The 26842-nt window shown below is 37.7% G+C and overlaps 1 protein-coding gene and 1 non-coding gene across 6 annotated transcripts in view; one reads left to right on the plus strand and one right to left on the minus strand.

Moving 5' to 3' along the window:
* Nucleotides 1-26842, minus strand: part of RAP1A (RAP1A, member of RAS oncogene family) — a 94245-nt gene that overhangs the window by 37143 nt on the left and 30260 nt on the right. The window contains exon 1 of one of the 5 annotated variants that reach the window (XM_054685660.2): nt 11903-11983. The exons of the other annotated variants lie outside the window; for them this stretch is intronic. The gene's annotated coding sequence lies outside the window, so the exon portion shown is untranslated. Of the gene's footprint in view, nt 1-11902; nt 11984-26842 lie in introns of those variants that run through there. 5 annotated transcript variants of the gene reach the window in all.
* LOC112206992 (U6 spliceosomal RNA) lies at nt 26220-26322 on the plus strand. Its single transcript, XR_002941472.1, has one exon. It is a non-coding gene; the product is annotated as a U6 spliceosomal RNA (small nuclear RNA).

The following is a 26842-nucleotide window of genomic DNA, read 5'->3' on the forward strand; positions in this document are numbered from 1 at the left end:
TGGGGCCAGTGGTGGTGGCACAGGGGTAATGGCTACAAAGGAGCATGAGGATACTTTTTGGGGTGATGAGAATGATCTGTATCTTGATTGTGGTAATAGTTGCATAGGTATATTTATTTACTAAAACTTATTGAACTATTTAAAATATATACATTTTATTACATGTAAATCACAGCTTAAAAAGTTAAGTTAATTCAATGCAGGAAAGAGAGAAATTTCTCAGAATACTAGATACATACTGATATGGTTTGGCTCTGTGTCCCCACCCAAATCTCACTTTGAATTATTTATTTGGGAAATTTCTCAGAATACCAGTTACATACTGATATGGTTTGGCTCTGTGTCCCCACCCAAATCTCACCTTATTTATTTATTTTTTATTTTTGAGACAGAGTCTCTCTCTATAACCCAGGCTTGAGTGGCACGATCTCGGCTCACTGCAACCTCTGCCTCCCAGGTTCAAGTGAGTCTCCTGCCTCAGTCTCTCAAGTAGCTGGGATTACAGGCGCCCACCACCATGCCTGGCTAATTTTTGTATTTTTAGTAGAAACAGGGTTTCACCATGTTGGCCAGCCTGGTCTCGAACTCCTGACCTCATGATCCGCCCGTCCTCAGCCTCCCAAAGTGCTGAGATTACAGGCGTGAGCCACCATACCCAGCCTCACCTTAAATTTAATAATCCCCACGTGTCAAGGGCAGGGCTAGGTGGGGATAATTGAAATCATGGGGGCAGTTTCTCCTATACTGTTCTTGTGGTAGTGAATAAGTCTCACAAGATCTTTGATAAGGGGAAACCTGTTTCACTTGATTCTCATTTTCTCTTTGCCTGCTGCCATTCACGTAAGATGGGACTTGCTCTTCCTTGCCTTCTGTCATGATTGTGACGCTTCCCCAGCCACGTGGAACTCAAAGTCCAATTAAATCTCTTTCTTTTGCCCAGTCTTGGGTATGTCTTTATCAGCAGCATGAAAATGAACTAATATACATACATAGTGAGGACACTATAAAGCAGACATAATGGCAAATATCGTTATTCTGAATCAGGCATTTGCAAAGTATTTTCTAGGTACCAGTTCTGTACTAGGTGTCAAGGAAACAAAAATGAAAAGTATGTGTTTTCCATCCTCAAGGAGCTTATAAAGGAGAAAGAAACAAATAACTACAAAGCAATGGGAATAAAGCTGGTACAAGACAAAATTAATGGGCTAGGGAAGGATGGACGAACAGAGGAGACTCCAGGCTGTTTTTTTTGTTTTTTTTTTTTTAGACAGAGTCTCACTCTGTCGCCCAGGCTGGAGTGCAGTGGCGCGATCTCGGCTCACTGCAAACTCCGCCTCCTGGGTTCACACCATTTTCCTGCCTCAGCCTCCCGAGTAGCTGAGATTACAGGTGCCCGCCACCACACCTGGCTAATTTTTTGTAGAGACGGGGTTTCACCATGTTAGCCAGGATGGTCTCGATCTCCTGACCTCATGATCCACCCGCCTCGGCCTCCCAAAGTGCTGGGATTACAGGTGTGAGCCACCGCACCCGGCCCAGGACAGTTTTTTAAATTTTGACTAGCTCATATGAAGAGCTAAGCAAAAAACTGAATAGGAATATTTCAGCTATAATGCTTAGAAGGACATTCCAAGCAAAGGAAACAGCTTAAGCAAACACACTGAAGAATTAAATACAAAAGATCCAGGGATACTACATAGCTCGGCATTTGTCATGTTAAAGAGCTCATATTTTATCTAGTAAGTAACGGGGAAAAGACAAAGTTATTTAAAAACAATTAATATGATTAGATTTGTATTCTGGAAAAACAACTGACAGTATGCAAGATGGACTGAAGAAAGAAGAGACTAGAGGCAGGGAGAATAGCTAGGAAGCTACTGCAGTAACTCGAGTGAGAGATGACACGGGCCTGTACAGGAGCACTAGGGCTGAAGAGGGGCAATGCTTTTCTGAGGATAAAACTGACAGGACTCCATAACTGATAAGCTACTAAAAGGAATGAAGAAGAGTCAGTGATAACTCCTAGGTATCTAGCTTGAGCAAGTAAGTGGTTGATAGCCTACCTCCAATTAAGACAGGAAATACAAAAGGAGGTTTAAAAAGAAAGATAATACTTTCTTCCAAAAATTAACTATGAGATTCCTATGGGAAGAACAAGTAAAGGTATCTGATAGATATTTTAAAAGCCAAGTCTGGAGGTTCCGTAGAAACCAATGGACTAGAGGTACAGACTCGGGAGTCAATGGTGGTCAAGATGGTAGCATTGAAACCATAGCAGTGGATGAGGTCAACCAATGAGAAAGAGAAGCAAGGTAAGAACTGGGTGAGCCTTTAAAAATAACCACCACATTTTTGAAAAGGTAGAGTGAGGTGGGAGAGGTTTGTGTGGGACACTAGGCATCTTATACCTCTTATAAGGCATCTTACACCTTATACTGTATTAGGTGATTCCATGAAAAAAAAAAAAAAAGTGATTTCCATGAAAAGAAAAATATTGACAGCTAAACACAAGAGCATATATTTCACGTAAAAGGATGCCTACATCCCTACCCCTTTTCCAGTATGGGGATCGCTGACATTTTAACAAGATGTGAATTCATCATCTCTCTAATCCAAAAATGCGTATCTTTCAAGACAGAATCCTAATATAGCATGGATCATTTATATTCCCCAAATGCCTCCAGCTTTTCTAGGGCAACAGAAACTAGGGAAAGAACTCAGAGATTGTCAAATTATTTTGGATATGCTGCAACAACAAAATATTTGGCCCCTGTTCCTCAACTAAAATGGCAAGACATTCAAGTTCCAAAGCCATTTTTCACACAGTATGTATAGAAATTTTTATTTACACCTAACAAACACCATGGGTCACGAATGTATACACACAGGCACACTCACAAATATAATAAATAGGTCACACAAGAAAGCATACACACAAATGAATTCCCAATAAGAATGTAAGTTAATTTTTCTTTCTAAGGGGAATTAGTTCTAACTCATTACTGCCAAGTTAGAAAACCTCTATGTTCTTCCAAGCAAATCCCATGCCTTTTTATGGAAATCTCTTGTGCCCTGCACTCCCGACACAGCACCAGAAAATTTCTTACTCTGGTTAAGATTCCCTGACAAATATGGAAGACAGGAATAAACATTACACTATGTTTAAATTTTAAGTCAATTCTGAGTCCCTAACATTATGGTCCAAGTTATAACCCAACTCTTCATTCTTCCTTCAGGAAGCCTACTTCTAACATTTACAAAAATAATATGACTTGATTGTCTTTGTGAAGCAAATTGATCCCAACTTTGTTGTTTCTGCAATTTTTAACATAAATGAATGTATCACAGACAAAAGTTTCTCCTGTAGAACTGAACTTATAAAACAAAATTCATTAAAGGAAATTTAGTGGTCAGAAATTTTGGAGAAAAATTTTTTACATTAAGGAACAGTGAAGGTAGTTTCTTAAGCAGTATATTATTAGTTATCTTTAAATATTTACAGGGATCATAAATATTTAAAACTGGCAACTCACCACAACATGCTGGTGGGGAGGGGAGTGAATATGGAAATCATGGTAAGATTTAACTTTCCAAAACAAAGGACAGTGCTCTTTAGAGTACATCATAAGAAAAACTGTACTTTTTGGTAATGTGAAATCACATAAATATACCAATACACAAACCAGAGAGTGCCGAACAAAAGAGCAGAGAGATGGAATGTATGAAAGACAGAGGTAAGGAGGATACACCCAAAGGTTTCACCAGCTATCTGATGGGAATGTAGAAAGAACACCAGACCCAAAGTAACAGTAGAATAACATTTCCAGAGGTAAACTAAGAAAAGTTAGGAATCATCAGATTCAAACACCCAATGAATGCCAAACACAGTGGGAAGAGGAAAGAAAAAAGATTCTTGCACCTGAACATATTGTAGTTAAAATTCCAAACCCTAAAAACAAAGACAAAATCCTAAAAAACTTGTAGAAAGAAAAAACATATTCCCCTCTCCTTGAATACAGGCAGGGTTAGCAATGAACAAAATCCAGCCAACATGGTGCTGCTGTCTGAATTCTTAAGCTAGGTTAGAAAAGGCATCAGAGCTTCCTCCTGAATTTTTTCTCTTTGGGGATACCTATCTATGGAGTCCTAAGTGTTAGGCTGCCGTGCAGCCACCACTTTGGAGAGACCACAGAGAAAGACATGGTTGCCAGAGTCCCAGCTGTTTCTGTCTTCCCACATCTGTGAATAATAAAGGCTTCAAGATGATCCCAGACAGCAACCATCTTACTGCAACATCATCAGAGACTTAGACTAGATTCACCCAGCTGAGCTACTCCCTAATTTTATACCCAAGACATTTTGAATTTCTTGCAGTATCCTAAATAACAATCTCAAAGAAACAAAGATCAACAAACTGAAAATAAATGGAAAGATGTCAGATAATCCATGTATATAAATGTTAATATTAATTTATGTTAATAGCACTCAATAGAAAAATAAAATTTAAATATAAATTAAAGCATACAAAGCAAAACTTGACAGAATGGGAATCATGAATAGAATTTAACAGAACTTACTCAGTAAATGACAGAAAGGGAAGACAAAACCAGGAAGGATATATAGAAGATTTGAGCAGATAATGAATCAACTTAAAAGACATATAGAACACCACACCCAACAACTGCAAACTATACACCCTTTTCCAGTGTACATGGATAATTTACTAGAACAGACCATGCTGAGCCATAAATCAAGTCTCAAGAAATTTCAATGGACTGAAATCATACAGAGTGTAATTTCTAACCAAAATGAAATTAAACTAGAAATCAACATAAAAATATAACCACATTATCCCCAAATGTTTGTAAATGAAACAGAATTCTAAATAATCCATAGGTGAAGAAAGAAATCAAGATGGAAATTAAACAATTTGAACTAAATAATAATTAAAATGTAACATGTCAAAAATTACTAGAGCTGGCAGGGCGTAGTGGCTCATGCCTGTAATCCCAGCACTTTGGGAGGCCAAGGCGGGTGGATCACTTCAGGTTAGGAGTTCAAGACTAGCCTGGCCAACATGGTGAACCCTGTCTCTACTGAAAATACAGAAATTAGCCAGGTGTGGTGGCATGTGCCTGTAATCCCAGCTACCCGGGAGGCTGAGGCACAAGAATCACTTGAACCAGGGAGGCGGAGGTTGCAGTGAGCCAAGATCACGCCACTGCACTACAACCTGGGTAACAAAGTGAGAGTGCCTCAAAAACAAAAAAAAAGAAAGAAAGAAAAGAAAATAGTATACTTGACTTACATGAGGCAAATTTTTTATGAATAGCTGATTTTGTGTTTTCTTGTTTTAAACGAAGTCAGTATTTAAAAACAACAGAATTCCTGAAATACAGCAACTTTCATTTGTGGCAATCCACTCTAAAAACGTATCTAGATATGGTCATCTAGCCCTTTGAATTCTATCTTCACACAACAGTATGTTTTAGTTGGGCGTGGTGGCTCTCACCTTTGAGGCTGGAGGGTCGCTTGGGCCCAGGAGTTCTATGGGCACAGGGAGCTGTGACTGTACCACTGTACTCCAGCCAGCCTTTTAAAAATACAAGGTTTCCACAATTTCTCAGGTTTACGCATTTCCCCTCATCTTCCTTATGTATTAAAAGGGAACACATATTCTACTGTTTTAAAGAAATTTATCCATATCTATATCCCCAGATAAATCTTTACCACAATCTTTAGTAAAGTATAACTGAAGCAGAGTTATGTGATTCATTGCACCTTTGTAACTCTCCAAATATTCAAGTAAAGGATTAAAATATTTAATCCAACCATCTTACATATTCAAGAGTAAAATTTTTGGCAAGTTTGACAAGTGGTCTTGATAGACTTGATATACTATTATGACAACAGATACAATAATCTACCATTTGAAATTATTCCCTGCACAAAAATGTGTTAGTGTGTGCACTTTTCTCTCTTTTATAAAAATCTGCCACATCTTTAGTTATATCTCCTTTTTCATTCGGATTGTTTATCTGTGCCCTTCCTCTTTTACTTCTGGTCATTTTACCAGGTTTGTTACTTTTATTAGTCTTTTTCAAACAACCAACTTTGGCTTTGTTGATGTTTCATTGTAGACCTCTTTTCTATTTCTTTAATTTCTGCTTTTATGTTTATTATTTCCTTTCTTTAGTTTATTCTAATGTTTTTCTAACCTAAGTTGGATACCTGCCTCAATAATTTCAGCCATTTTTGGTTTTTTTGTTTGTTTGTTTGAGACAGAGTCTCAACTCTGTCACCCAGGCTGGAGTGCAGTGGCATGATCTTGGCTCACTGTAACCTCCGCCTCCTGAGCTCAAGCAATCTTCCCACTTCAGCCTCCAGAGTAGCTGGGACTACAGGTGCACGCCACCACGTCCGGCTAATTTTTTTGTATTTTTGGTAGAGACAGGGTTTCGCCATCTTGCCCAGGCTGGTCTCGAACTCCTAGGCTCAAGCTATCTGTCCACCTTGGCCTCCCAAGGTGCTGGGATTACAGGAATGCACCAATGCGCCTGGGACCATTTTTCTTTCCTAATTAATATTTCAGATCCTCCATTAGGGGTCACTTTCCTTCTACCTAAAGTATATCTTTTGGAATCTTTCTTAGTGCTGTGCAAATAGTGAGAACAAAAAAAAACTCCCAGTTTTATTTATCTGAAAACTTTGCTTCACTCTTCAAGGATATTTTAGCTTTAATAGTTATTTACTCTGAGTACACTATAGTTACTATTCTACTGTCTTTTGATTTCTACTTTCCTTTCAATAAGTCAGCTGCTAGCCTAATTGCAGAGCTTTTGAAAGTGATCTGTGTTGTCCTTCTGGTTATTTTTGACATCTCTGATCATCTGCAAATTTAACTATGAAGACTTTAGGTTTACATTTCTATTCACTCTGCTTAGGATTTGACTTCTTGAATTTGTATCTTTTTGCAGTTTTGGAAATTCTAATTGTAATCTCCTTAAATACTGTATCTACTTGATTTTTCTTCATATCTGAAATTCTGGTTAGACAACTATTAGACCTTTTCATGCTCTTCTTGGATTAGTTAAGATGTAGACACCGGCTGCTGTTAATAAGAGACTCAAAAGTGGCTTAACCAAAATTCAGGGTTATCTTCCTCTCACATGACACTCTTGTTTGGCAGCTAGGTAGTCTGAGAGAGCCAAGCTCTTATGTCTTATTGCTCTGTCATCCTTAGAGTATTGCCCTTCTACACAGGCAAAAATATCTCATTGCCATGTTTACATTCCAGTTCATGGGCAGGAAGAAAGATAAAGAAAACGGCATATCCCCTTTCCTCTCACAGGCATGATCTAGAAGTTACACACATTTCAATTTGCACCCCAAATTACCAAAGCCTTGTCACATAGTCAAATCTCACTATCAGGAAGGCAATGAAACGGAAGTTTTAGCTAGGCAACAGAGCATCCAACTAATATATCCACTACTTATTAGACACAGAATGGTATCAGGGAAAACTAGCAATTTAGGCTATGGTTGTCCAATTTTCTTTTTTCCTTTTTACATATTTTCCATTTCTGTCTCTTTATTTTGGTTAACTTATTTTTCAGGTCATCTTCCAGGTCACTAATTATAATCTATTGTTAAGCCTGTCCATTGACTTTTAAGATTTTTATTTATACATTTCTTTTCTTTCTTTTTTTTTCTTTTTTTCTTTTTTCTTGAGATAGGGTCTCATTCTGTTGCCCAGGCTGGAGCGCAGTGGCACAGCTCACTGCAGCCTTGACCTCCTGGACTCAAGGGATCCTCATACCTCAACCTCCCAAGTAGCTGGGACTACAGGCACACACCAGCATGCCCAGCTAATTTTTGTATTTTTTTGTAGAGATGGGATTTCACCATGTTGCCCACATTGGTCTCGAACTCCTTGGGCTTAAGTGATCCACCTGCCTTGGCCTCCCAAAATGCTGGGATTACAGACGTGCATCACCGCATCCAGCCTATACATTTCATTTCTAAAAGTTCTCCCCCCAAACACAAAAAAGCTATTTGTAACTTCTCATAACCTCGCTATCTTTCTTCTAAGCAGTATAGTAAAATGGTTAAAAGCCTGACTTTAGGACCCATACTGCCTGGCTAGAATCCTGGTTCTACTACTTTACCAACCTTGATCAAGTTACATCCCCATTCTGTGCTTCATTCCTTCACCTGTAAAATGGGGATAATAATAAACCCTACTTTAGAGTTTTTGTGAGGATGAATTAACATGTAAAGTACTGAAGAGTTCAAGGTTCACAGGAAGCACTACAAAATGTTAGCTATCATAATCCCATCATTCTTATATTTTTAATCTTTACCTCGCTAAACACACTGATTTTAAATTCCTGTCTAATAATTCCAAAATATGAAGTCAATGGGGGTCCAATTCAGTTGTCTGTTATCCTGGATAATCCATATTTTCAGTCTCTTTTTCTTTTTGAGTTGTGTGATCTTTTACTGTGATGTGCATTTGCTTCTGCAAGTGCCTGGAGTTACTAGTGGCCAGAATTACTTTGAACCATAGTCAAATTTTAAGATATTTTTGGGCTAACCCAAAAAGTGTGATTTAGATATGGAAACATAAAGGCTAGGTTGCAACTATAAAATGTCAAAGAATAACAACCCCCAAACCTGCACCACCACTTCAACTTAGTGCCAACATTTGTGACAGTCCAGTTTCCTCGGAGTTGGCAGGAGTAGGGGTGGGGAGGGGCGCACAGACACTCGGTGGAGTCTCCTCATAGACTGAGCTTAGTCTCCTATCCTCTATGTCTGCGAAGGCAATGAAACCATAAGCCCAGGTTTAGCTGGTTCAGTAGGTGCCATCAAGACAAAAATAGGCTCTGAGTGCTGAGTCTAGCTTTCACTTACTTTTTAGCCTTTGAGCATATCTTATGTCAGTTCCTTGATACTGTTCCTTTAGGTTTCCAGTTGTAAAATGGGACCTTCATTTAAAAAATCTTAAATGGCCAATATGCACTTCTTCACAGTGAGAAGTTATGAACCCACATTTTTTTTTTTTTTTTTGAGACGGAGTCTTGCTCTTGTCGCCCAGGCTGGAGTGTGATGGCGCGATCTTGGCTCACTGCAACCTCCGCCTCCGAGGTTCAAGCAATTCTCCTGCCTGAGCCTCCCGAGTAGCTGTGATTACAGGTGCGGGCCACCACGCCCAGCTAATTTGTATTTTTAGTAGAGACAGGTTTCGCCATGTTAGCCAGGCTGGTCTCGAACTCCTGACGTCAAGTGATCCAGCTGCCTCGGCCTCCCAAAGTGCTGATATTACAGGAGTGAGCCACCATGCCCAGCCATGAATCTACATTTGATGAAAACATTTCTTTATAATATTCTCAACATAAAATTATGAATATTAGTTTGTTATCAAGAATATAATCTATAATAAAAGTGTGATAATTTAATCACAGAATACTACTTTGTATTTTCTATCGCCATTTTTTTAAAGAGTGGAGAAACAGGAGAGGAGGGTAGGAGTGTCAGAATCACCTGAGCAAAGAACCGTTACCCTCCAGGCAAAGAATCTGTCAGTTCCTTTTCTTTTCCACTGCATGACTCTAGCCTAAGCAACCTCCTGGGACTACTGAAATAGCCTCTTAACTAGTCCATTGTTGCTCACTTGAGTTCCTCTACATTGCAGCCAGAATGATCTTTTCAAAACAGAAAATTAAATGATTTCCTTTTGCTCACAGGGTAAAGATTAAACTCCAAGTTCTCAAAGCTCCTAATGATTTGGCCTGTATCCACTTCATCTTGCTCCATATCCCTATCTTGCTCCATATCCCTATTTACTCTCTATGACAGCCACACTGGCCATCTTTCAGTTTCTTAAACCTGATATGCTCCCTTCTGCCACAGGGCTTTTGCAGAAGCTATTCCCTTTGCCTGCAATGACTTCTTCCTTCTCCACTTAGTTAATAATGCCTGCTCTTTTCCTTGGATCTGAGCACAAGTATTAATTCCCTAAGATATCCTTCCCTGACCCCTTTGAGTCAAAACTTTATATACTCTTATAGTATCGGGCATTTTTCCTAAGCAATACTGATCACAAATGCAAATCAATGCTTTTTTTTTTAAATCTCTGTGATTTGATTACCTAAATTAGACTGTTGAATATCATTCAAATTATTTGCCACATATAATAATCTCAGAATTAGTGTTAAAACCTAATTTACATTCTATTTTTAGAATATCTGCAATGTGATCTGAGTTCTTACATTCAATGACTACCATGTTGTTATAAATAAGGAGTTTTTAATCTAATTCTTCATCAAAAAAAAGTCTAAGATAGATTGTTTCAGTAATTCCAGATTTTACATATGGAAACTAATATATGCACATGTTGCATGGCTGAGTGTTGCCACATAGAACTGTACAAATAATCCCTAAATGACAGTTTTTGCAGGTATTAGTATAAATACTTAATTTGAGAAGAGTCATCATTCTGAATTTTTTTCTGAAAGATAACTAAGAAAGTAAACATTTTTGTGAAATTCAAATATAATAGCTTTGTTTACTGTGAATTTTCATGTCATGAGGCAAATAACACTTGTACTGTTTTGAAGACTTCAACAAAAGATTATACAAAATTATATCTTTCCTGTATGCTTTGTCTCAATGCATTTAAAAACTATTCTCCCTTTATTGATTTCAGTTTAAACTGTCAGTCATCACGGTTACGTATGTCATCAGATTGAGCCATCTTCTCTCTTCAGAGAAACAAGTATTTTAGAAACAAATGAAATGAAAATACTTTCAAGACAAACCCAAAGGTTACTAAAATTGTTACTTTAAATCATTTTAAAGCTCTAAAGTAAAATATATTCTTCATATTAAAATGATTTAAAAGAAAGAGATGGTCTTCTTTGACTATAACTTTTCCTCCTAAATGTTTAATACTGGGAATGCTTCTAATTACCGGAAGAAAGGGGGGAATATCACAGTATCCAAAAATATCCTATACTCTGTGCCTTTAGGAACTACATGTGCTCTTGGATCCATGAGCTGTCAAAAAACAGTGAATGCGTATCCTGTTTTAGCAACATAGCAAATCATCAAAAGCACATCACCAGTAAATGTTTGACTAAGGGAAATGGAAATGAAAGACTGCTTTTTAAATGCATTACCATCTACTTAAGTAAAGTGAATATTCTTCAGTATAACTATTATCGTTGCAGACAAACAAAAAATTTGTAAACCATGCAGAAAAAATTTAAGGCCATGACTAATACTTTCTAGGTTGACCAAAACATTATTTTCCTTAAAAGATACATTTGGTCAGGTGTACTTATGCCAAGTATAGCTAAGTTTATCAATTCTGGAATCTTGATAGATACATTTCCATAAATAGAGGTATTCACTCTCTAACTTTATTCCCTTAACAGCACTGCCACATAAACTATATATGACCAAAACTAAAGCATGCCAAAGCTAATGAAAAAGTATGAATTTGGAATAATTATAAGTAAAAATGCATAATTATAACTAAGTTTCTGATATCTTTGTTTTTCAGACTATTATCCAGCTAAAATGTTATAACCTTTCCTTGAAGGGAAAGTAAAACCATGTAACCAACACCAACTAAACTTTATATAGCATTCTGTCACTTACAATGCTCTTTCCTTTTTATTTTTTAGGTAATCAAAACCAAAACTATATGTCATTACCCCCACTATAAAGAAACATACAAGGCTTAACTTGGATTAAATGACTTAAGCATAAAGTAATTAGGAAGCTGTATTCAAACCTATGTCTCTAGATTTTAAATGTTGCTCTCTTTTGAATATATTATGCTGTTATATAACAACACAACAATAGTAATGGCAAACATTTACTGAGTGCTTACCATGTGCCAGGAAGTGCTGTAAGAAATCCTCACAATAAGCTTACAAGGCAGATACTAGTAATATCCCCAAAGTCACATATCTAGGAAGAAAAGCCACGATTTAAACTCAGGCAACCTGGTTTCAGGGTTCACAATCTAACATGCCAATCTGCCTGTATTCATTCATGTACATAAAACTTGTATATGCATAGAATACCTTTGGGAAGGAAGCTGAGGAATGACAGGACATGGAAAGAAAAGAGATTTTTCACTGTGTACTTTGTATGTATTTCTTGAAGCCCAGGGAGAGGAAGGGGGTGTAGGTAGACAGAATGTTATAGACATGGAATTCCAGAAAAAAGGCAGAGACTCAAGAGACTCTGTGATGATCTAATAGAAAAATTATATTAAAAAAAAAGTCTAGGTGGCCTGAGCATTTACTGTGAAAGGGTGAGAGAGGAAAGGACTTAGTACATATGTGGTTTTGTTTTTTGTTTGTTTTTTTTTTTTGAGACAGTCTCACTTTGTTGCCCAGGCTGTAGTGCAGTTGCGCAATCTCAGCTTACTACAACCTCCGCCTCCTTGGTTCAAGCGATTCTTCTGCCTTAGCCTCCCAAGTAGCTGGGACTACAGGCATGTGCCACCATGCCCGGATAATTTTTTTGTATTTGTAGTAGGCAGGGTTTTACCGTGCTGGCCAGGCTCGTCTTGAACTCCTGACCTCAGGTGATCCACCCTCCGTGGCCTCCCAAAGTGCTGGGATTACAGGCGTGAGCCACCGTGCCTGGCCCATATATGGTTTTAAATAGCAGGCTATAAAAGTTCCTCTATGACATCCTATGAACTTGAAACTTTCCTATCAGATGAGAAAAGCTATCTAAGGCTTTTGAGCAAGAGTTTGAAGAGAAAAAAGAAAGCTCTATGAGTACTCTGTAGATTGCAACAGAGGAATGAAAAACTAGAGAAGGAAGATCAGTTAGGAGGGCAAGGAAGCAAACCTTTTTTTTTTAAGTGCCTTTTTCTTAGACTTTAGCAACCTTCAAGGCAGACATTATCTTCCCTTCAAAATGCAGATAAAAGATGCCATTCCTAGTGCTCAGAACAATAGTTGGGAAATAGTAGATGCTCAATAAACATTTATTGAATGAAAGAAAAAAAGGGTTGACCTTGGCTTCAAAGCTAGGTGTCGTCTAACACTAATGCCTAAGACCTTTTCCACTATATTCGGTAATTCAATTAATCCAAGCAATCTTTAAAATGTGGTGAGACCATTTAGATGGAGGGCTAATCTTAAAGTAAGGGACATAGTTCAGCAATGTTGCTGTGAACACCAAATTAGATAATGCATATGTAGCACTGAGGAGAGTGCCTGGCAATTATCCACTTAAAAAATACTACTATCACTACTTTATTAATGTAACTAGAGTGTTATTGATATTTTGAGAAGAATTTTGGAAAGGTAATGCAAGACAAGAATGGAAAGCACTGTCAGATTAGGAACCCCAAATCAGGAGGCAGTATAATCAAATTTATTGATTCTTAACTTTATTGTATTCCTTAATCCAGTAAATCCAGTTATTTGAAAAGAATATATACACTGGGGGAAGTGAGGGAAATGTTGGAGACCAGGGAACCCAAATTAACAACCTCTGATCAAAAACAAAGAGCCTTGGCCAGGCACGGTGGCTCACGCCTGTAATCCCAGCACTTTGGGAGGCCAAGGCGGGTGGATCATGAGGTCAGGAGATCAAGACCATCCTGGCCAACATGGTGAAACCCTGTCTCTACTAAAAATACAAAAATTAACTGGGCGTGGTGGCTCGTGCCTGTAATCCCAGCTACTCAGGAGGCTGAGGCAGGAGAATCACTAGAATCAGGGAGTCGGAGGTTGCAGTGAGCCAAGATCATGCCACTTGCTCCAGCCTGGCGACAGAGCGAGACTGTGTCAAAAACACAACAACAACAACAACAAAACCAAAGAGACTTTTGCAGGAATATCTGGGTCCAAAATCAGGATCTATAAGTTGTGTGAGCCAAGACAAGTCATTTATCCTCATTAATATTCAACTTCTTTATTTACACAACAAAGCTGGACTAAGATACCTCACTGGTTTCTGTTAAATAAAAAACATATTTAATAACATATTTTAGGTACAGAAGCTTAATGCTTTTTTCCTTCTCAAACTAAAGTGAAGAGAATCAATGTTTTAGTTGATAAAAACACTGCCACATTAGAAAACTATTAGAATCCCTGTTTATTAAATCTGTTTGCTCATATAAGAGTGTCAAATCTCTCTTAGTATGGCCAGAGTGTTATGAGTTTCCTATCCTCGTAAGTGCTACAGTTCTACACAAATTTTTGTTCCCAGAGCTATTAATTTTGTGAAGAGAAATAACACCCGATATATAGACACCTTTGTTTTGAAAACATCTGATTGAGGAACAATCTTAGCCCTGATCAAGTTAATTTTTTTTTTTTTTTTTTTGAGATGGAGTCTCGCTCTTTCGCCCAAGCCTGAATGCAATGGTGCTATCTCTGCTCACTGCAAGCTCCACCTCCCGGATTCACGCCATTCTCCTGCCTCAGCCTCCCGAGTAGCTGGGACTACAGGCACCTGCCATCACGCCCGGCTAATTTTTTGTATTTTTAGTAGAGACGGGGTTTCACCATGTTAGCCAGGATGGTCTCAATCTCCTGACCTCATGATCTGCCCGCCTCGGCCTCCCAAAGTGCTGGGATTACAGGCGTGAGCCACCACACCCGGCCAATCAAGTTAATTTTTTCAGATGAGAGAAGGTTGGGAAAAACAAGGAAATTAGTTAAAGCCCTGCCTTCATGAGAGATGAATCAGTCTGAACAGGATCTAGAAGTGACCATTAAATAATAATTGGTTTAATAAGGAATCTTTGATTTTGTGCCAAATGCTAAGAAATACACAAAAAAAGATACATAACTATTTGACTAACAGAATTTCTAGGGTTTATTCTGAAGAATTACATTGGGAAAGTCATTCTACTTTCTTACCATGGAACCAAAAAGAGATCCTCTAAATTGGAAATTGCTTTTTTTTTTTTTTTTTCCTGAGACGGAGTTTCGTTCTGTCGCCCAGGCTGGAGTGCAGTGGCGCAATCTCGGCTCACTGCAAGCTCCGCCTCCAGGGTTCAAGTGATTCTCCTGCCTCAACCTCCTGAGTAGCTGGGATTACAGGCATGCGCCACCAAGCCCGGCTAATTTTTGTATTTTTAGTTGAGACAGGGTTTCACCATGTTGGTCAGGCTGGTCTCGAACTCCTGACCTCATGATCCCCCCGCCTCAGCCTCCCAAAGTGCTGGGATTACAGGCATGAGCCACTGTGCCCGGCCCCTAAATTGGAAATCTTAACCTGGCAATCAGGAGTTATGAATTGCTGACCACAGATGTATATAAATACATTTCTTCAGAGAATCATTCTTTTTGTATGGCCATCAACCATAACAGACTAAATAAGCTACCATCAGCTTACACCTGGATCCCTATAATAGCCTCTCATCTGATCTCCCTACATCCAATCTTTTCCCCCTCCAATATATTCATAATGAAGCTAAAATGAACTTTGTAAAATGACAAATTTAATCACTTAGTGACCTCCTCCGAATCCCTCCAGTTCAGATACTTCAGTGATTTCCCATTTCCCTTAAAGATAAAGACCAAAGATGTTAACATGGCTTACAAGGGTCTGCACAGTTGGGTCCCTAACTCCCATTCTGGCTTTATTTCACAACAGTGCTCCCTTCATTCTCAACACTCCAGCCAACTGGCTTTCTTACATCTTCTCCAATGCATCATGCACTCTCCTGCCAGAAACAAGTCAGCTGGTAAAGTGTTCCAGAAAACAAAAAGCAATGGGGAGATCGTAGTCCATATGGCATGTAGGTTTATAATCTAGAAGAATGATGTTTGAGTAAACAACTAAAGATGATGGGCAGTTAGAGAACAGAGTTGGGCAGACATCTGAGGGAAGCAGAAAAGCCTTGAGATGCCTGGTGACTTCGATAAGGAACAAGTAGGGCACTATAATTGGAGGACAATGAGGAAGTCATTAGGAGAAAAGAAGGTAAGATATTAAATAGAGAGCTAAATACAGGCTTTTAGGCCATGGTAAGGACTTCAGCTTTTACTTGGTATGCATGGGAAGCCACTGGACAGTTTTGAGCAGAGGATGTCAAGTTTCCACTGAAATTTTTAAAAGGTCTCTCTGGTTGTAAAAGAGAAGGTCAAGGGCAGAATCAGGAAGAACTGGAAGGCAACTGAAATAATGCAAGAGATAGGAATGTTGACCAAAGGAGTAGCAGTGCAGGTAGTAAGAATTGGTTAACTTCCACATACATTTTGAAGACAGGGCCAAACGAAGAGACAAGCTGGGAGAAAAAAAAGACTGCTAAAAAATAAAGAGAGGATAGACACCAAACCACAGACCCAGAAAGTTCAGAGAACACTAACCAAGATAAATGCCAAAACATCTACACTTAGGTATATTTCAGACTGCATAAAATCAAGGCAAAGAGAAAATGCTGAAAGAAGCCAGAGGGGGGAAAAACATCTTACCTATAGCAGAACAGAGACAAGAATTGCATCAGACTTCTCTTCAGAAACCAGGAAAGCAAGAAGAGAGTGAAGTAAAATATTTAAAATGTTCCCAGAAAAAACCACCAAGTTACAACTCTGTATCAAGTGACACTATCCTCCAAATGAAGGAGAAATGCACACATTTTCAAACAAAAATGGAGAGAATTTGTCACCAGCAGACATGCCTTGCAAGAAATGTGAAAATTTCTTCAGAAAGAAGGAAAACTACTTAGATCAGAAACTTTACTTTTACTTGTCTTATCCTTTATCGATCTAAACATATACAGTTTGTTCAAAATAACAGCAACAAGGTATTAGGTGACTATAGCTTATGGATAAGTAAAATGAATGACAGCAATGTTATAAGGGACTAGTATAAGTAATTAAGAATATTCTGTTCCAAGGTACTTGCACTACCCATGAAGTGCTATGTTATATGAAAGTGGGCTTGGCTTAGTTGTAAATGTATACTGCAAATTCAAGGGCAACTAGTAAAAAAAGTAAAAACAAGTATAATACAGTAAGTGAGGAGAAAAAATGAAGTAACATAAAATGTTCAATTGAAATCAGAAGGCAAAAAAAGGAAACAACAAGGGAGGGCAATGAATAGAAAACAGTAACAAATATGGTAGATATATATTAATCCAACACCAATTAAAAGAGACTGTCCAGCGTGGCACAGGTATACATATGTAACTAACCTGCACAATGTGCACATGTACCCTAAAACTTAAAGTATAATAATAAGAGAAAAAAAAAAAAAAAGAGACTGTCACAACAGACTAAAAAAACAAGACCCAACTATATGTTGTCTATAAGAAACCCACTTTAAATATAAATACAGTAGACCCCCCCATCCATAGTTTTGCTTTTTGCAATTTCAGTGGCCCAGTCAACAGGTATCTGAAAAATATTACAATATTGAGAGAGACAGACTACTTTCACATAACTTTTAATAAAGTATATTGTTAGAATTGTTCTATTATTAGGTATTGCTGTCAGTCTCTTACTGTGACTAATTTATAAATTAAACTTTATTATAGGTATGTACAGGAAAAAATACAGTACATATAAGGTTTGGTACTATATCCGCGGTTTCAGGCATCCACAGAGGACACTGAAATATATCCTCCATGGGTAAGTGGGGACTACTGTACACAGATTAAAAGTAAAGAGATGAAGAAAAATATATCATGCTAACACTAATAAAAAGAAAGCTAACAGTAGCTATATTATTCTGAGACAAAGCAGGCTTCAGAGTAAGAGAAGTTATCAGGTATGAAGAAGAGTATTACATAACGATAAAGGCATCAATTCTCCAAGAAGACATAACAATTCTTAATGTGCATGCATCTAACAACAGTGTCAAAATACATGAGGCAAAAATGGATACTGCAAGGGGAAACAGATGAATCCATTATTATAGCTGGAGCCCTCAACACCCTTGTCAGTAACTGACAGATCCGGCAGGCAGAAAATCAGTAAGGTCGTAGCTGAAGTAAACAACACCATCAATCAATTGGATCTAATCAACATTTACAGAATACAGCCAGGTACTGCAGGACATCGTTTTAATCCGCATTGTTTAGACCGCATATGTGATGGTGGTCCCATAGGATTACAATGGAGCTGAAAAATTCCTATTGCCTAGTGACATCTTAATGATCCTGAACCAGTGTAGGCCTAGGTGAATATGTGTGTTTGTGTCTTAGTTTTTAACAAAAATGTTTAAAAAGTAAAAAATTTTAAAAATAGAAAAAAAGTTTATAGAATAAGGACCTAAAGAAAGGAAATTTTTTTTAACAGACAACAATGTGTTTGTGTTTTAAGATAAGTGTTATTACAGGAGTCAAAAAGTTTATAAAGTAAAAAAGTTACAATAAGCTAAGGTTGAATTGAATGATTTACTTTATTTATTTACTTAATTATTTTAGAGACAGGGTCTCACTCTGTTGCCCAGGCTGGACTGCAGTGGTGTGATCACAGCTAGGAGATATGTTGTTAAGTGATGTGTGACTGTATTTCTATGTATTGGCAAAGAAGTGAAAAATAAAATTTAAAAAATCACTTACAAAAGTATCTAAAAAGAAACTACTCAGAGATTAATTTAACAAACTGCCTAATAATATATTTCTCCGAACGTATCCCTGTTAAGTGATGTATGACTATACTTTATCCAACAATGAAAGAATATATATTATTTTCAAGTGTACACGAAACATTTACCAAGATAGACCACATTCTAAATTATAAAGTAAGTCTCAATAAATTTGAATAAATTTAAATCATACAAGGTATGTTTTCTGACTACTACAGAATTAAATTAGAAACCAGTAACAGAAAGATCAAGAAAATCCCCAAATATTTAGAAACTAAACAACATATTTCTAAATAATCCATAGTTCAAAGAAGAAATCAAAAGGGATAAATTGGTATTTTGAACAGAATGAAAATGAAAACACAACATATTAAAATTTATAAAATAAGACAGTCCAGAAATAAATCCCTCACATATATGGTCAAATGATTTTTGAAAATGAGGCCAAGACCATTCAATTGGGAAAGGATGGTCTTTTCAATAAATGGTGCTAGAAAAACTGGATATTCACATGTAAAAGAATGAAGAGTTGGGCCCCACCATATACAAAAATTAACTCAAAATGGATCAAAGACTAAATGTGAGAGAGCAAAACCATAAAATTCTTGGAAGAAAACATAGGAGGAAAGATACATGACAATGGATTTGGCAATGATTGCTTGGATAAACACCAAAAGCACAGGCAACAAAAGAAAAAAATAGATAAATTGGACTACAGGTTGAGTATCCCTTTGGGAACAGAAGTGCTTCAGATTTCAAATATTTTCAGATTTTGGAATATCTGTATATACATAATGAGATCTATTGGGAATGGGACCCAAGTCTAAACTGTTTCATAAACACTTCATACACATAGCCTGAAAGTAATTTTATACAATATGTTTAACAATTTTGTGCATGAAACAAAGTTTTGACTACTATTTTGACTGCAACCCACAAGGGGAAAGATATAAAATGTTCCACTTCTGGTGTCATGTCAGCACTCAAAAGTTATAGATTTTGGATTTTGGATTATGGATATGGATTTTGGACGCTCAACCTTGATGTGTTCTTTGATGCACAGAAGTTTGCAATTTTGACATATAGGTATCCCTAATCCACTTATATGAAGTACCTATTGTAGTAAAAAATTCAGAGACAGAAAGTAGAATGGTGGTTGTTGGGGGCTGAGAAGGGGGATGGGGAATTACTGTTTAATGGAATCAAGTTTCAGTTACACAAAATGAAAAGAGTTCTGTAAACAGATGGTGGTGAAGTCTGCACAACAATGTGAATGTAGTTAATTTTACTGAATTGTATACTTAAAAATAATTACAATGGTATGTTATGTGTATTTTACCACAATATAAAAAAATACAACACAATTCTCCATATTAACTAAAACAAAAAAAAAACAATCAGAGCAGAGAAGCCATCAAAGCAGGTCAGGAAAGAGCAACTAGTGAGGCAGTGGCGGGGGGGAACCATGTATATAGTTTCTTGGGATAAAGAGAAGAAAATATTTCAAAGAGGAGGAATTGATCAATTATCAAATGCTGACATGTAAATTAAGATGAGACTGAGAACTTGACCACTGGAGGTCACTGGAGACTTGATAAACCAATTTCAGTGTAATAACCCATGACAAAAGCACAACTGGGTTCAGGAAAGATTGGGAGGCAAGAAATTGGGAGATGGCATTATGGACAATTTTTTTGAGGAGTTCGCTTTAAGGAGGAATAGAAAAATCAGGTGGTCACTACTACAAGGGAAAGGGGAATGTGGTTTCAAAAAGGGTTTTACCTTATTTATTTTTATAGTAGGTACTTATTAATCAAACATTTAAGAGCAACTCAGTAAGTATTTGTCCAGAATGAACTGTTCTCAAGACTAGGTTTTCTGCTTGACATTAGAGGTTAAGGTGTTGCAATTCTGAGTCTTGTTTTTTATTACCACCAACCCCCACCCCCGCCGATATTACTTCATCTCTCTCCAAGGTCACTGAAGTTTTTCATAACTATTTTAACAGATATTGCAATAAATGTACAGTAATTTAACTATCCTTCTTGCTGGGCATGTCAAAGTGTTTTCTATTATTACAGATAATGCTGCAATGAATCTTTATTTATATAATACACTTTTATCCAGTTGTCATTTTTTTCTTTGTCTTATATTCTCATATGGAACATTAATTAATCAGAGACTAGGAGGCCGGGCGCGGTGGCTCAGCCTGTAATCCCAGCACTTTGGGAGGCCGAGGTGGGCGGATCACAAGGTCAGGAGATCGAGACCATCCTGTGAATGGTGAAACCCCGTCTCTACTAAAAATACAAAAAACAAAAAAACAAACAAAAAAATTAGCCAGGCGTGGTGGTGGGCGCCTGTGGTCCCAGCTACTCGGGAGGCTGAGGCGGGAGAATGCTGTGAACCCAGGAGACGGAGCTTGCAGTGAGCAAGCAGTGAGATTGCGCCACTGCACTCCAGCCTGGGCGACAGAGCAAGATTCCGTCTTAAAAAAAAAAAAAAAAAGTCTATGAACATTTTTAAGGTTCTTCATGGAGATTAGTTTTATCAACTGGCATTCCAATCAGGAATGTGTGGGTCCCATTTCACCATATCCCTAATAGCACAGTTTCAACATAAATGTTCCTATTTAGTTAACTGTATTATCAAAATTTTATTACTCTAAGTTTCTCCGATTAGTGAGGTTAAAGTTTTCAAATATTTATCAGTCATGTGCTTTTTTCTTTTGTGAATGCGTATTCTTTTTCATTTATCTTTAAAAAAAGTTTGTTCCTATCAAGCAGTCTGTTCTATTTATTAAGAATAGCCACTTTTTTTGATTATCCCGTTTTCCCTCAGATATTGTTTGCTTTTAGCTGTTTATCACGCTCAAGTTAATTTCTGTTGGTTTTTTTTTTTTGTTGTTTTATTGCATTGTTTTTTTTCTTCTTTTTTTTCAGTTATTTTGCATTAAATCTATGTTTCCCATGGTCATTTTCCCCTCACAGCTCATGAGTTTGGTTTATAACTGCTAAGGATTGGGCACCAGTGGATTAAAGCAAAAGACTAGTTTAAGAATGGAAGTTCTGTTGTGAGTAATTTAGAAACTCTCTTTTGCTATAACTACTTGGTCTATGGTCTGGCCCACATTTATTTTTTCAGACAGGGTCTCACTCTGTCACCGCTGGAGTGCAGTGGCACGATCACAGCTTAGTGCAGCCTCCAACTCCTGGCCTCAAGCAATTCCCTCCCACCTCAACCTCAAAGGCCTGAGATTACAGGTGTGAGCCACCGCATTCAGCCAGTCCACATTTAAATCAAAGTTTAGAAGGCTAATAATTTTATGTCCAATAAGTAAATAAACATATAATAAAATATGGTAAAGGCAACTAGATAAATTAGCAAGTAGGACTTAGATTCAGATCACCTATATTTAATCACTGGCTCTACCACTTATCAGGTAGAAGGCTCTGGACTTCTTAAACTTACTCAGTTCTCATGATCTATAACCAACAGTAGCAGTTTAACACTTACTGAGGACTTATTATGTGCAAGCATGTTTCTAAGAATTTTACTTTTAGTCAATTTATTTAAAACAATTCTATAATATTATTATAATCACCACTTTGGACAAGAGAAAACATACGACCTACAGAAGTTCAATAACTCAACAAAACTCACAAAACAATTAGTAAATGGCAGAACGAGGATTTGAACCTAGGCATTCTGCCTCCAATGCTCCCATCCTGGCTCCTAAGCACTCTATTATACGGCCTCTTTCATCTTTAAAATGGGAATGATACCACCTAACTCAGGTGTGATGGAAGGATTAAATAAAACAGTATACATGAAAGTGTGAAGTGGCAAGAACAAGAAAGTATTAAGAGGGGGGTTTGTTTGAAGTAACAACAAAACCTGATAGACACTTTGTATGATTTAAAATAGGTTAAAAAAAAATAAAAAAGATGGCAAATTCCACAAAGCATATGCAATGAACTAAAATCCTTACAGTAACCCGTTAAGAATACCATGGCGGAGAGTCCTTAGGCTCTTGCTCTCTGGCTGGAATAAAAACTTCTTGCCTGAGACTAGAAGGATATGCAATTTATCCCATGAAAATAATTGTGCAAAGCATTATCCTTAGCAGGCCAGATCAGTTAATATGCCAGTTTAGAAGCCCCACGAAAACAAGAGACTCGCCTTGTCTTTTCTTCCACTTACATCTTGCCACTTCTCTTATGTCAAAATAATATCTTGGTTTATACCCCTTCCTAAGTAATGCCTTAACCACTTCCTCTATCTATCCAAATCCTCTATGCCTTTTGAGGTGCATTTCAAGCCCCAACCTCAGAGTTGTATCCATTCATTCATGCCCACAGTCTTCTTTTCTCTCCCTGACCTCTCATTACCTCTTTTATACTACTTAATCTCTGGTTACATTTTCTTTTGTTGACATATAATTCATACACTGTAAAATCCACCTTTTTTTTTTGAGACGGAGTTTCGCTCTTGTAGCCCAGGCTGGAGTGCAATGGCGTGATATCACTGCAACCTCCGCCTTCCGGGTTCAAGGATTCTCCTGCCTCAGCCTCCCACGTAGCTGGGATTACAGGCATGCGCCACCACGCCCGGCTAATTTTTTGTATTTTTAGTAGAGACGGGGGTTTCTCCATGTTGATCAGGCTGGTCTCAAACTCCCAACCTCAGGTGATCCGCCCGCCTCAGCCTCCCAAAGTGCTGGGATTACAGGCGTGAGCCACCGCGCCTGGCCCACCAATTTCAAGTACACAATTCAGTGGATTTAAAAATTATATTCACAAGGCTGTTATAACCACCATCACTATCTAATTTCTGAATATTTTCATCACCCCTCCCAAAAAAAAACATATCCATGAACAGTTACTCCCCATTTGCCCTCCCTACAGTCTCTGGCAACCACTAATCTACTTACTGTCTCTAAAGATTTGCTTTTTCTATACATTTCACATAGATGGAATCATACAACATGTGGCCTTTTGTGTCTGGCTTTTGTGCTTAGCATGCTTCCAAGGTTCATCGATGTTGAAGTTGTGTATTTCATTCCTTTTTATGGCTGAATCATATTCCATTGTATGGCTATATCACATTTTGTTTATTTATCAGTTGATGGACATTTGGGTTCTTTCCACTTTTTGTTTATTGTAATGAACAGTCTTGCACAAGTTTTAGTGTACACATACGTTTCCAATTCTCTTGGGTATATACCTAGCAGCAAAACTGCTGGATCATAAGATAACTCTATATTTTTCTTTTATTTTTATTTATTTATTCTTTTTCATTGCATCTCTTTAGCATATGTTTAACTTTCCCAGGAACTGCCAAACTGTTTTCCACAGTGGCTGTACCATTTTACATTCTCATCAGCAATGTATGAGAGTTCCAATCTCTCTACATCCTGGCCAACACTTGTTATTGTCCTTTTTTCCCCTAAATTACAGCCTTCCTAGTGTGTATGAAATAATATCTCATTATGGTTTTGATTTGCGTTTCCCTAAAGTCTCTGTTTATATTTTATATGATATATATTCTTCTAATTCATAGTCAGCAAACTTTATCTATGAAGAGCTAGATGGTAAATGTTTTATGCTTTGTGAGCCACATATGGCCTATGTCACATATTATTCTTTCTTTCTTATTTAAAAAAAAAAAAACTCTTTAAAAAGTAAAAACCATTCTTAGCTTGAGGGCCATACAAAACAGGTCTTGGACCAAAGTTTGGTGACCTCTCCTCTAACTGTTTCATAATTAGCCTTGCCTTTGCTGTCAACGTCAACTTTGCTGAATGCAAGGTAAGGATTATTTTGTATTTCCACATAGAGATTTGCACAGGGTCTATGAATACAAGAACAGAGGTTCTAAAAATACTTGAACTGGGTCAGGCTTATAATCCCAGCACTTTGCGAGGCTAAGGCGGGTGGATCACCTGAGATCAGGAGTTCGAGACGAGACTGCCCAATATGGCGAAACCTGGTCTCTACTAAAAATACAAACATTAGCTGGGCATGGTGGCACAAGCCTATAGTTCCAGCTACTCAGGAGGCTGAGGCAGGAGAATCATTTGAACCTGGGAGGCTGAGGTTGCAGTGAGCCAAGATTGCACCACTACACTTTAGCCTGGGTGACAGAGCGAGACTCCGTCTCAAAAAAATAAAAATAAAACTAAAAATACTTGAACTAAACTTTTTGCACACACAAAAAAAGTCAATTAAAAAATACATATATTTGGAGCCGGGCACGGTCTCTCATGCCTGTAATCCCAGCACTTTGGGAGGCCAAGGTAGGTGGATCACGAGGTCAAGAGATCGAAACCATCCTGGCCAACATGGTGAAACCCTGTCTCAACTAAAAACACAAAAACTTTAGCTGGGCGTGGCAGCGCATGCTGGTAATCCCAGCACTTTGGGAGGCCGAGGCAGGCAGATCACTTGAGGTCAGGAGTTCAAGACCAGCCTGGCCAACATGGCGAAACCCTATCTCTACTAAAAATTAAAAAATCAGGTGGGCATGGTGGCACATGCCTGTAATCCCAGCTACTCGGGAGGCTAAGGCACAAGAATTGCTTGAACCTGGGAGGCAGAGGTGGCAGCGAGCCAAGATCGTGCCACTGCACTATAGCCTGGGTAACAGAGGGAGAATCTGTCTAAAAAACAAACAAACAAAAATTATATATATATATATATATATCTCCCACAGGCATTATGCAATATAAAAGGTACTGGTTTTTTAAGTGATTATTAAAAGTACAAAGTCATTTTTCTTTTTTGAAACTAGCTAACTTGAAAGAATTTTGTTAAGAACCAGAAAAAGACTTTTTCATAATGCCCTTAAGAGTCAAAATTATAATCAATTAACTTAAAGACATACTTCTGAATCAAGTATTTCTAAATCCCACAACTACAAATAAGATTAAAATTACAGTAATACAATGTGGAAGAACTTGCTATCTGTTCCTCTTTATATATAGCCAAAACAAGCAAACAAACAAGACAGGAACACAGAAGACTTTTAGGGCAGCAAAACCATCTGTATGAAACTATAAGGTGAAGACAGGCGCAGTGGCTCACACCTGTAATCCCAGCACTTTGGGAGGCCGAGGCGGGCGGATCACGAGGTCAGGAGATCGAGACCATCCTGGCTAACATGGTGAAACTCCGTCTCTACTAAAAATACAAAAAAATTAGCCAGGCGTGGTTGCGGGTGCCTGTAGTCCCAGCTACTTGGGAGGCTGAGGCAGGAGAATGGTGTGAACCTGGGAGGCGGAGGTTGCAGTGAGCCGTTGCAGTGATCGCGCCACTGTACTCCAGCCTGGGCGACAGAGCAAGACTCTGTCTCAAAAAAAAAAGAAAGAAACTATAAGGTGGACACACATCATTTTACATTTGTCCAAACCCATAGAATATACAAAACCAAAAGTGAACTCTAAGGTAAACTATGGACTCTGCATAATAAGTATGTGTCAATGTACATTCATCAGCTGTAACATATGTACCAATTTGGTAGGGGATTTGTTGATAATGAAGGAGACTACGCATGTGTGGGGGCAGAAGATATACGAGAAATCTGCTCAGTTTTATTGTAAACCTAAAACTGCTCTAAAAAAAATTAAGTCATGCTTGCTTTGGCAGCACATATACTGAAATCGGAATGATATAGGGAAGATTAACATGGCCCCTGCATAAGAATGACACACAAATTCATGAAGCATTCCATGTTTTTTTAATGGTCTATTTTTTTAAATGGCATACTTTTCTGGTAAATGCAGAAAAGCCGGAAATTTCAACAATTTGAATTTTATATTTTAGAAATTATAAGTAAATCATATAGAAGTCTTTCTGCATAGAAACTCTTTGATATAGGAGAATGAAAACTAATGCAAAAGATAGCAGACATAACTAGCTATTTATCTCAGGGCAAGTCACTGAATTTCTTTGAAGCCCAAACTTCTTATCTTTAAAAGTAGGAGTGACACTATCTGTCCTACCTTTTTCACAGAATTGTGAAGATCAAATGAGACAAACTTAGTAAATGTAAAAAAAAAAAAAAAAAAAAAAAAAAAAGCACTCTACCACTCCACAAATATTACTTATATATATTGTTAGAAGAATTCTAAACCAAAACCAAGTTTTCACTATTAAAATAAGTGTAAACAAGAGTTCTCTGGGTCTTCATAGTTATAACAAACATTTTTCCTAATAATCCTAATGACGTCAATGAACAGTGTGGTGATTCTTTTTTA

Source organism: Pan troglodytes, chromosome 1 (genome assembly GCF_028858775.2).
Source record: "Pan troglodytes isolate AG18354 chromosome 1, NHGRI_mPanTro3-v2.0_pri, whole genome shotgun sequence".
Taxonomy (NCBI): domain Eukaryota; kingdom Metazoa; phylum Chordata; class Mammalia; order Primates; family Hominidae; genus Pan; species Pan troglodytes.